This window comes from Phocoena phocoena, chromosome 7 (assembly GCF_963924675.1).
Source record: "Phocoena phocoena chromosome 7, mPhoPho1.1, whole genome shotgun sequence".
NCBI lineage: Eukaryota > Metazoa > Chordata > Mammalia > Artiodactyla > Phocoenidae > Phocoena > Phocoena phocoena.
This window is the reverse complement of record NC_089225.1, coordinates 69,278,854-69,291,101: the sequence shown is the minus strand read 5'-3', so window position 1 is coordinate 69,291,101 and position 12,248 is coordinate 69,278,854.

The window sequence follows — 12,248 nt, the reverse complement described above, 5'->3', positions numbered from 1 at the left end:
ACTTCTCATACCAACACTCTACTTAGCTTCTCACTTGGCAGTACCAATGTCCTGGTCATTGTAGAATCCAATGGAATTTTTCCCCATCTTCATTCCCTTAACATGATATTGTGTAGCAGAGTGCCTGATTGGGCAAAACTTGGTTAGGAGAAACAGCTTTTCAAATCTTCTGGCTCCTTCCTGATAGAATTGGATCAGAAACTCACTTTTTATCAGATTGTTTGTTATTTAAAGAGTAACTGAATAATTCCTCTTAGTTATATTATAGTAAGACCAAAATGTGCTTATTGCTTAGAGAAAAGCTTGCTTAAATTTTTTGCCCCACCTTAAATTCCTTGGCAAGCATTTGATTACTAGGCAATGACTGGATAAACTGTCTTTTAAAATTATCAAGATAATATACGTAAATGATTAACACTGATTAAGTGGGAATAATAAAAGTGATGGCCTTCTCTTTCATCTTTCTCCACTTTAGCACTGCATTACAGAGGTAAACACTTTTAAACAATTTTTATTTCAGTTACTTTCTTAGCTTCCTCTGTATCTCTAAATAAAATTCTTATGTCTCTTTTCCATAATTTATTAAAAATATACAACCCAGTAATTTCCTAAAAAAAATATATATAAAGTTTTGAGCTATTTGCCACATCTTCATCTCCCTTCCTCCCTTTCAATTTTATAGCGATATCAGTTTTTTTTTTTTTTAACATTTGGTTACACTTGAAATTTAAGTAAATAGGCTTCCCTGCTATTTCTTTTCCCATCAACATTTGACTGTACATCTTGTTTTTGTGTTTTTGTAGTTCTGTTTTTGAAGTTTTAGAGACTTTTTGGTCCCTCCACTTCCCTTCCCATTTATTCTCACTCTTGCTAATACGGATAATTGTTACCAGATTAGTAACATTTATACTCTGCGCTGTAAGAGAATTAACTTTTCAATACATTGAATGTAGGTTGATTCTAAAAGTTGAGAAATCTGTTAGCCACATTAATAATATTAATGTACATACATATGGATTGTCACAAAACCCAGCTATTCACTGATTATATTTCCTTCTCTACACTTCCAACAACCCAATGATTCAGGTGGTATAAAACATAGAATATGCTTAGTTTCAATAGATTCAATAATCATTGCCAGCCTTTTTACCACAAATTCTAAAACTTCTCTAATTCATATGATTAATTTTTTGAAGTTTTAATTTTTTTACTTAAGAAATGCTCCTGGGGCTTCCCTGGTGGCGCAGTGGTTGAGAGTCCGCCTGCCGATGCAGGGGATGTGGGTTTGTGCCCCGGTCCGGGAGGATCCCACATGCCGCGGAGCAGCTGGGCCTGTGGGCCATGGCCGCTGAGCCTGTGCGTCCGAAGCCTGTGCTCTGCAGCGGGAGAGGCCACAGCAGTGAGAGGCCCGTGTACCGCAAAAAAAAAAAAAAAAAAAAAAAAAAAGAAATGCTAATGGGTGTTATAGTTTCTGAATTTATTCATGTTTGAGAATGTCTTCCTGACATTAGCTTATCTATCTGTCTACCTATCTATCTACCTATCTATCATCATCTATCTGCTTTTCCCAGTTTCTTAAATTGTTTCAGACTGTTTTCATCTGTCTTTTCCAAACTAATTTTATCTTTCTGTCTCTCTCTTTATCTCTCTCTTTCCTTGCTTTAGTGTGTTTGAATACTTTTAAGGTCATAACCTTGCTTGGATTCTCCTTAATGATTATTTGCCTCATTTAGGACTTTGCCTTACCTTGAGAGATACAGATGGCAGGCTAGGTGTTATGTCTATACAGTTTCTGTAGTTGAAGCCATGGGGGAAAGCTCTTCTGACCCTACTTGCAGTTCTTTTTGGAAAACCCAGGATCTGTTCTATACTCTGAGACAGAGGAAAGACAGCCATGTGAAGATGGAAGTAGAGCTTGGAGTTACGCTGCCACAAGCTAGGGAATGCCTGGGGCCATCAGAACCTGGAAGAGGCAAGGAGATATCCTCCCCTAGAGGCTTTGGAGGGAGCATGGCCTTAGCAATATCTTGATTTTGGATTTCTAGCCTTCAGAACTATCTGTTGTTTTAAGTCATCTAGTCTGTGGTACTTTTTAATGGCAGCTCTAAGAAACTACTACAATGTTGAGTTTAAAAAAAATTTTGGTCACAAAGAGTAGCAGGTGTTTTTAGTACCTTGATATCTTTAGTAACTAACATATTTTTTTCCTACCTTTCTCCATTGAATTTTACCTAGAATTAACTATAGTTCCTATTTTTCTTTATATGTGACTGAAGCATGCTTTTATTATCTTTGTCTCTAAGAAGGTAATATTCAAATATCAGTGTCCCATTGTTGATAAGAATTTGAAATTTATAAGGAGAATGACAGAAATAATTCTGGGGAGGGTATTAAATAAGAATTTGAGTCATTGGAATTAAAATTAACAGTAATACAATGAATATGAGTTGGTATCAATTTAGTTTTTCATCTATCTGTACAATTAATACATGTCGTACAAAAAGTATGTTTCATTTGGACTCACTTTTCTTTCATAGTGTAATACTTCATACAGTGTCATATCATCACAAATTATTCACTTAAAATAATTCATCCTTGTGTCAGGTGTTAACTGGTTTTAGTCCAATCAATTGTGAAGCGTGTTAAAAGTGATTATCTCAAAAAAAAAAAAGAAATGAGGAATCTGAATAATTTATATCTTAAGTACATTTAAGTGAATTCAAATTATTTCTTCAATAATATCACCTGCAGTGACATTCACATATGTTTTATGAGTGTATTTAGCAAAACTGAAATTTGGATGGGAAAGGCTTCTCTTCCCAAGTAAAAAGATAAAGTCTCACAAAGGTAAGTCCTCCTATACTTTCCTTCCCCGTTTTTGTCTATAATGTAGACATTATATCTAGAGAAGTAGAAGCCATCTGGTGACTTTAATTTTTTGATGACAACAGGCTTAAAAATGCAGGATAAAAAGCCATTGTAAACCATCTACAAGGATCATTTGCCTATAAAATTGCCCACTCTTAGGTCCCCATGATGATGTGTAATTAATGGTTAAATTAAAATTGTGGCATCTGACAATTCCAGATATTATTATAACTCTAATGTCAAGGACAGAGCTATGCTACCATTCTATTTTAAAACAAAATTATTTTTAGCTTTTGAATGGTTTTCCTTTAAGTTAAACTCCTTCTAATTCTGAAGCTTCTAAAGTTAGTAATTCTTTGTCATTGCACTAGTCGGACCTGGAATGGTGAAATGGGTGAACCATACATACAAACTCTGAGATCTTTTAGTTGAATAAACAAATGATCATCAGCTAACTTAAGGATATTCATTCCCCATATTGCTGTCCATCAATCTGTGGCAACCTAGACAGGAGAAGGTAATTTTCCTTCTTAGAAATTAAACTAAAATTATTAAAATAAAAACATTTTTAGCAATGAGATTGGAAGCTAAGATGTCATAAGGTAGAGGGTCAGGACTATGAAGAGGTGTAACAAGTCAATGTTCCAAGCAGGCTGAAATCCTGTTTCAGCAGATACTATTAGACAGAGGAAAAAAAGTATACAGTAGAGATGGAGAAAGGTTGACATAGAATGATACAAAGAAGGACTAAAAAGTTTAGCTGAGCATCTTCAGTGATGGCCCACGGAGTGAAAATTTTAGGGTAAGCATTACCATAAATTCCAGATTTATCCATGTATCTGACTTTTCTCAGTCCATGCTGTTCAACTCTGACTGTTCAGTGTTTTATGGATTTGAATGTTCATATATGTAAGTTAAGATTCTTTTGGTTACAAATAACTTATGTAAGAATATGAATTTATTGTGAAATACTTGGGCCTATCATTGATTCCAATCCAATGAATAGGTGGGTCACCAGACATGAAAAAATCAAGATTTTATGAAAATTCTCTTAATGTGCTGCCATCAATGTAACTCAGCTCCCATGAACTCAAACTCTATCATTTAGTTTAAAATTACTAATTTGTAAGAAAATAATATTTGATTAGCCCAGCTTTTTTTTTTTTCTTTTTCAGATATTCTATTATAATGCCTAGGGAAGCAGAATTACATAACAGAACAAGGACTGTGGAAGTGACTCCAGTGTTAAACGTGGGTAATTTTCAGAGAAAAGGAGCTGAAAAGATAACCTAATACGAATGCACCACAATATTTATTCTTACAACAACTTCTGATTACTAGGATAATTCAACAAGTTTTTGTTGATTGCAAACAAGAGAATCAAGCAACCCTAGGTATTAAATTTGAGATATTGCATGTGGTTGTAATGATACATCTTCATATTTGCCAAGGAATTATACCCAGAGCTTCTGCATCCTATAGTTTCAACTGCCCAAATCTGTTCACATGTTTTCAACTTGAAGATCCCAAGAGTTCCAGAGTATATCACGAGTGTCTGAATTGTGTGATTCCAAATGAGGTGGCTGAATACTAGGCTAACATGACTAGATAATTTTGCCATGAACTAGGTTTAGTTAAGAGTTAATTTCATTTGTTAGGAAGAATGAACAATAACTGGAGAGAGAGATCACACTCTTTTTGTTGGAATGACAGAATTACCGAATTATCTACAAGTTTCCCTATAGTCCTAATCATCATTTATTTCATAACTCTTAACTCCCCGAGCAAATTCTTACAAAATCTCCATTCTAATTAGTTAGTTTCAACACCTGTGTTCTTGAAAATCCTACCAGGCTTGCTCTTGAATATTTATTGGAATGATCTGCTTTAGGTCTGTATATACTAAGAGGCCTAGATACTTTAGGAGATGCGAACATAGACACTTCCTTGGCTAATAGGGAAAGCATTTTATGTGATCTGAAAATAAAGTAAGAAATGTGCCAGAATGATTAAAGAAGTTTTCTTTATGTATCTTAAGAACATACAACTAGGTAAGTGTATTTTGCCTCATAATACTGGTAATATTTCATACTTCACTATTTCATTAACACGTCTCTTCAATGCTTCAAAATATTAACTCTTTCTTGAGAGAAATGTAAGCAGAAAGTGAAATTTTATAAACTTTAGGGAAAATTCAAGGGTCAAACATAAAAAGAACATTCATTTTGCTTTTAATATTTGTTATATTTTAAAATGTTAAATGTTGATTTAGTTAGTAATAGAAGACTAACCAAAGAAGGTCTCATCTAGATATAAGAAACTTAGGAATGACCATGTAAATACAGAGCTATTCCAAAAAAGAGATGTAAACCAAGGAAGGCTTGCTTTAAACTGAGTCAAAATTTTTGACACATTTTCATTGAAATCAACTGATTTAAAGGTTATTGCTAAGATAATAAAATGGACAGTTTCAGATGAAGATTTTGGTGTGATAGTTTTTGGAAAAGAGATGTATTCACTTGCTTTTCACAGTGTCCTCACAGCTTTTCATTAACATAAACAGAGAAAAACAAAGTGCAGCAAATGTTCCATTAACAGGAATTTGATTTTTGGAAGACTGACAAAATAGAATAAAATTAGAATGATTAGAGGAAACTGATAAAATAGTAGAAAAGTAATTCCTTCATTTTGGTAGTTTAATTTAAAATAATACATTGAGTAAACAAGTTTAGAGAAACACATCAACGGTTCTCAGTAATTTGAAGTTATGACATTAATTCACTGTATAAGCCTGTTGTAGCTTGAAAGTTTGTAAGATGCTATATTGTTAATATCCTTTGATAAGAATAACAAACTTAAAATTGAGATGTTCTCAAGTTGACCTAATCTTAACATTACTTTTAAATTAACTAAAACAGCTAGAAATTAATGTCATTTGTTTAAATAGGCATTCTTCATTTTTCATAGACCAACCAGTCATTCAAGTGGTAGGATATATGGGAATTTAAAAGTTTGCTGGCTCCAAAACAGCTTTTTAAGGCTGTCAGAATTCCTGAGGTGCTTACAATTATAATTTGGTTGAGTCTAAGAATTGGAGACAGAGGAGGTGAGGGTGGGAGAAAATAAACATTTTTCAAATACTGTGCTATGTATAAAAATGCATTGACTTGCTATGTTAGCTGTGAAGCATTTATACAATAAGATTTATTCAGCAATATACCAGCACAGCTGGTTTTCAGATTAGTTCACTAGTCATCCAGTCAGGTACTGAGAGACCATTATATGGTACCAGATAGTGGCATTATATCAGAGGAACAGTGACTGAGAGGAGAGAAAGGGAATACCAAACATATTTCAGTAATACCTACCAATACCCCTAAGAACTAAGCATTTACTGAATGTGTGAGGCCCGCATTTCCCAGCATGAATTCTAGGAAACTCTAGAAGATCTGGTGTGTTTATTATTCCAGGGTAATGTTTAATGGTCGAATAAACTAGAGAAACAGTGAATTAAACAAAGGTAAATAGGTTTCAGCATTGCAGGACTTCATAGATCTTTTAATAAGCTAATAGGGAATAATTTCAAAAAGGGATTTATATATTTTAATCCTAATTAAACTAATCAGTGAAAACCTTTGTCTTAGAATTTCTCTTCTGGCCAGTATTTTATGTACCACACTTTGGGACATGCTTTCCTAGACCTATTAATAATAAATGCACAGTATAAAGCCCTGATTCCAATCATTTGGCAAAGCAAGAGTTCCCTATGCAAAGGCAAAGCTAGGCTTGTATGAAATTTTATTTTGAAGGTATTGCTAAAAGAGAAAATGAAACTCTTTATAGTATTACTTTAATTCTCTCACTTAGATATTTACAAAACAAGAATTTATAGAGCTTTAATTTCATAACAGATCCAAACACTTGACTATAATTAATTTGTAGTAGTATTGAGAATATTCATTTGTATTTGAAGTGATTAAAATAAGAACCTCTTGATTAAGATTATAAACCATAATAGATTCAAGTATTAGGTATAAATCCATTTATTCTTATTTGTTTCTAAGAAATTAGTTGTTACTGAGAAAAGAAAAAGTTGTTTTTTAAAAACAACATACTTGGTTACAGCTGAGCAAAACCTGCTCACTGAAATGTGTCACCAATATTATTAATGTGATTTTTTTGGTACTGACTTAAAATGATTATAAAATAAAACAGTTTAGAGATAGTCTACACTGCTCTTTTCTTTCCATACTTCATTTTATTCAAGTTATTTTTTATATGAAATAAAATTATGCAAATATATATTGTTAGAACTTTTGGTATCTTTACTTATCTATGTATAATAGCACATTTTAAAAAGTAACAAAACCAGGCCAAAGAAATACAGGCATACCTCATTTTTATTGTGCTTTGCTTTACTGAGCTTTGCAGATACTGTGTTTTTTACAAACTGAAGGTTGGTGGCAACCTTCAAGCAAGTCTATTTGATGTCATTTTTCCAACAGCATTTGCTTAATGTCTCTGTGTCACATTTTGGTAATTATCACAATATTTTAATATTTTTCATTATTATTGTATTTGTTATGTGATCTGTGATCTTTGATGTTACTATTGTAATTGTTTTGGGGCACCACAAACTGCGCCCATATAAGATGGTGAACTTAATAAATGTTGTGCGTGTTCCGACTGCTTTACTGACTAACTATTCCCCTCTCTTCCTCTCTAAGGGCCTTCCTATTCTCTGAGACACAACAATAGTAAAATTAGGCCAGTTAATAACCCTACAATGGCTTCTAAGTGTTCAAGTGAAAGGAAGAGTCAACTGATGGGACAAACTTCATTGTTGTCTTTTTTTTCACATTGGGAAGCATTAGTTTATTTCAAAATCAATTGGGTCTAAAGAGAGTGTTCAAAGAGTCTTAGCAAAGTGGCTCCTGATGAAAAGTTTCCTGAGGGCACCGTTCAGATCTCAGTTCCACAGGCTGTAGATGAAGGGGTTCAGCATGGGGGTGACCATGGTGTATATCACTGTGGCTGCCATGTCCCTCTGGGTGTGTGTGGATGTGGGGTTGAAGTAGACTCCAATGACAGTCCCATAGAAGAGACAGATTACACAAAGGTGACAGCCGCAGGTGGAGAATGCTTTCCATTCCTCCCCCACCACCCCCACCGGGCTGAGGGCACATTGTTGTCTTATCTTAAGAAATTGCTACAATCACCCAACCTTCAGCAACCACCACCTTGATCAGTCAGTAGCCATCAACTACTGATCAAGTGGTGATCAGTGGGTAAGACACACCACCAGCAAAAAATATTATGGCTCATTGAAGGTTCAGATGACGGTTAGCATTTTTTATCAATAAAGTATTTTTAAATTAAGATATGTACATTGTTTTTTAGACATAATTCTGTTGCACACTTAATAGACTACAGTATAGTGCTGATGGAAGAAATTTTCACATATTGAGGTATGGCAAAGTCATTCTGCCTTATACATGATTTGGCTTGAACTTTATGCTAACTAGAACAGCTTGTTTCATGGCCTGTCAAATGTGCATTGTACATCTGCTTCAACCATTAAAAAAAAAAAGAATGCATTTAAAAATCAAAATGGAGTAACTGTGGTTCAGGCATTCAAAATGCAGCAGGGTGACCATTAGGGATGTAGTTTCAGACATGTTCCTGAATCACCGAGAACTTGAATTTTCTGAAGTTTATCAAACTCAAGGACACCACCAGCCATTCTCAAAACAATATCTGCTAGCAGCTGCCAGCTGCAACCTTATGGTCTCAAGGTTTCTCTTGTAACTATGCAACCATTTCAGACCCCAACCAATTCTTGCTTAACAAGCACTCTTATTTCTTCTTCTTTTTTTCTACAGAACACTTTAATTCTCTTTTTTTTAATTAAAAAAAATTTTTTTTTAATTTTTTGGTCATGCCATGCTGCATGCAGGATCCCAGTTCCCCGACCACACCCCCTGCAGTGGAAGCATGGAGTCCCAACCACTGGATTGCCAGGGAAGTCCCAAGTACTCTTCTTGCCAGCTCCAATTATAACTCTTGACAACTTATGTAATTTTTCAGTTTCTACTTTTATAAGCCTCCGCCATTGTGTAGTTTGATGCAACATAATCCAACTGCTTCTTGAGTCTGTGTCTCCCATGTTAAAGTCTCCAGTTTGCCTCCAATAAAACTCTTTTCTATCCTTATTATAAATTGTTTATTGGTTATTTCCATCAACAGTGTAAACATAACTTTATATACAGTGAGAAACCAAAAAATATGTGTGACTTTATTGCGATATTTGCTTTATTAAAGTGGTCTGGAACCTAACCTGCAATATCTCTGAGGTATACTTGTAAAAGGAATACAGATTAGAAAGGAAGAAATTTAGTTGTCTCTAATTGTTAGTTCCCTCCTTTCTGTTTTTACTATCATCTTTTCAATTCAGGGCTTGCTTCTGCACAGAATAATGGCCTATTTTGCTTCCATTCCTGTTTATTCCACCCTGCACAAGACTACAAGGTTATTCCTTCTCAAGTAGAACTCTAATAACTTCATCTGCTAAAAACAAGCAAAACAGAAACTGCCAGTACCTCCCCATCACCTACAGTTTAAACTTGTCAGGCTGCATTTTAAGGCACTCAGTGATCTGGCTTCCACCTGTTTCTCCAGATTCATCTCTTGTTATTCTTCACGACTTCTGGGCCACAGTCAATCTGGACACCTGAATGTTTCCTTAACACTCTATGTATGGTCCCACTTCTATAACTCTCCTTACTGTTTTTTTTTGTTTGTTTGTTTGCGGTACGCGGGCCTCTCACTGCTGTGGCCTCTCCTGTTGCGGAGCACAGGCTCTGGATGCGCAGGCTCAGCGGCCATGGGTCATGGGCCCAGCCGCTCCGCGTGGCATGTGGGATCTTCCTGGACCAGGGCACGAACCCGTGGTCCCCTGCATCGGCAGGCGGACTCTCAACCACTGCGCCACCAGGGAAGCCCTCCTTACTCTTTTATTTTACCTTTTCTTGATTTCTTGACTCCTACCATTCTTTAAAATGCCACCTCATTCATAAACCTTTCCATGAGCCAAACCATCAGTTACAGTCACTTACTGCTTTCTTGAATCTCCACTATAGTTTAGCATATTCTGCTTTTAATGAACTGTGAAATAATAAGAAATACATTTCTTACATATTTCGCGGTTCCTGACACACACAGCTCCTAAGACCTTTGTAATTTCCTGAGTGATAAGATCCTCTGACACCGAACTCCTAAATCCCTTGGGACTTCCTAGGTGATAGGAATGGTTTTTGTTTTAATCAGGTGACTCTTCGTGGGCTTCTGGATGAGGCTGGTCACCAGAAAGCCCATCTAAGCCATGATTAGGAACTTGGAAATTTTACCCCACCCCGCCATTTTCCAAAGAAGCGAGAGGGGCTGAAAATGAAGTTAACAATTGACCTTGCCTACATGATGAAGCCTCCAGAAAATTCCTAATAGTATGGATCTGGGGAGCTTCTGGGTTGGTGAACACGTGGATGTGCTGGGAGAGTGGCTCTCCCACATACTTTGTCCTAGGCATCTCTTTCATCTGGTTGTTCCTGAGTTATGTCCTTTTATAACAAACTGGTAATTTAATAAGTAAAATGTTTTCCTGTGTTCTGTGAGCTGCTCTAGCAAATTAATTAAACTCCAGGAAGGTTCATGGGAATCTCCAATTTATAGCCAGCAGGTCAGAAGCAAAGATTGACAACCTGGACTTGCAACTGGCATCTTAAGTGAGGCAGAAAGCAGATGGGGGCACAGTCTTGCTGGACTGAGCCCTTAACCTGAAGGATCTAATGGTAACTCCAGGTAGATACTGTCAGAAATGAATTACAGGGCTTCCCTGGTGGCGCAGTGGTTGAGAGTCCGCCTAATGATGCAGCGGACGTGGGTTCGTGCCCCAGTCCGAGAAGATCCCACATGCCGCGGAGCGGCTGGGCCCGTGAGCCATGGCCGCTGAGCCTGCGCGTCCAGAGCCTGTGCTCTGCAACGGGAGAGGCCACAACAGTGAGAGGCCCGCGTACCGCCAGAAAAAAAAAAAAAAAAAAAGAATTACATTGTTGGACACCAGCAGGTGTTGCAGAATTGCATGATGTGTGGAACACCCACACATATGGTGTCAGAAGTGTGTAAAGGAGAAACAGAGGTTTTCCAATACATAAACAAACAAAGAACAAACAGCCAAATCATAAAATTATGCAAATTATAAAAAGTATTTTATCAATTTCTCTATTCAAGAAACCACTGTACTGCAGGCACATTGAAGTTAGGATTTGTGCTTTACTTTGTATTGCTCCTTGCCTGTGTCACCCCTGACACCTTTATAAATTCCATATTATTTTGCACAAAGTATATGTATAGTAAAGGTTTGGTGAATTGAACAGAATCACCAGAAATATTTTGAATTAAGCTATTCCATTTTGCCTCAGAATTAAAGCCATCATTTTCTTTTCTCATTATATTAGTTCACTATTAAGTTCAAGATGTGAATTTTAAAGCTTGATAGATGGTATGTATCTGAACAGAGCACTGTGGCCTTGTGTTCACATTGGCATTTGGATTTGGCAAAACCTAAAGATGCCAGACTGTACTTTTCCACCTGCTGTTCCAGCTCAGGGTTTGATGTTGGATTTTAAATCTGAGCCAAACAGGTAGGGGAAATAAGTACTAACCATCTGATACTGTAGAGATTGAGACCACATGGAAACTTGCCTTAAAAAGTCAGACCAGTTTCAGTCATGTCAACATGAGCTACCTTGAATTTCTGCTTTGGAGACATTATTATTATTATTAATGATAGTATTCACTGAAACATTGCATTTTATTAAAAAAATAACCTGGAAGGTAGGCTCAGTAATGTGATTGTCAAAACGTTAATCCTGAATCGGAGGTGGTAGAAAATAATAATTTTAGCTTGTGTTTAATTTCCACCAATGATCTTAAAATCTGGAGCTGAACTTCTTGAAAAGAATATCAAGTTGGCTCTGAAGACTGATATATGCATAGCTGCAAATGGCTATTTTCTCACAAAAGTAGTAAACTTTAAAAAGAAGTGCAATGATCCAGCAATTAATTTCTCCAGAATTCGTTTCCTGAATTTTTACTTTTTAGAACATTTAAAGTTCCTATAGTACTTAAAGAGAGACTGGAGATACGGCATTCACAAGAGTTTGGTGATGATGGTAACTTTAAGAGAAAAAAGGCAAGAAGACTTTAGTATGGAAATAATGAAGGGATGCCCTTAAAAGGTCAGATAACACACACTCAGCCATTCAACATAGCCCATTAAAAAGTGATTACAGAGTCATAGAAAAGGATGCACTTTGACTAAA